We start from the raw sequence: 405 nt of genomic DNA, 5'->3' as shown, positions 1-405 counted from the left end.
ATGGCAAAACATTTAATAAATATAATTAAACATAATCTTTTAAATAGTGTTACTGTCCACTGTCACCTTCACTTCATGCACACTGCTACAGACTCATTCAGTAAACAACCATTTGCCTACCTTAACCTGTCAAACACAGAACCATATTGATCAGCATGCTGGCAAGGTTATCTCTACATTTCTCTCCTAGGCATCACAGAAATGCAGTGCAGATCATGAAGGCTCAATGCCTCCCTCAAATGTACCATTTATGGGCATTTTAGATGTACAACAACTCTCCACTTTGAAAGATTTGTAAGACAGCCACATGGCAGTTCTTATTTAAAATAAGCTTGTCTGCGTGGAGCTATTTTAAGCCGAGGCAGTATATTTTGTTGTGCAGACTATCTTAGACCACTCGCTAGC

The sequence above is a fragment of the Morone saxatilis genome, unplaced genomic scaffold (assembly GCF_004916995.1).
Source record: "Morone saxatilis isolate NCDOM2014 unplaced genomic scaffold, NCSU_SB_2.0 Contig2, whole genome shotgun sequence".
NCBI lineage: Eukaryota > Metazoa > Chordata > Actinopteri > Moronidae > Morone > Morone saxatilis.
This window is presented reverse-complemented; position numbering follows the sequence as displayed.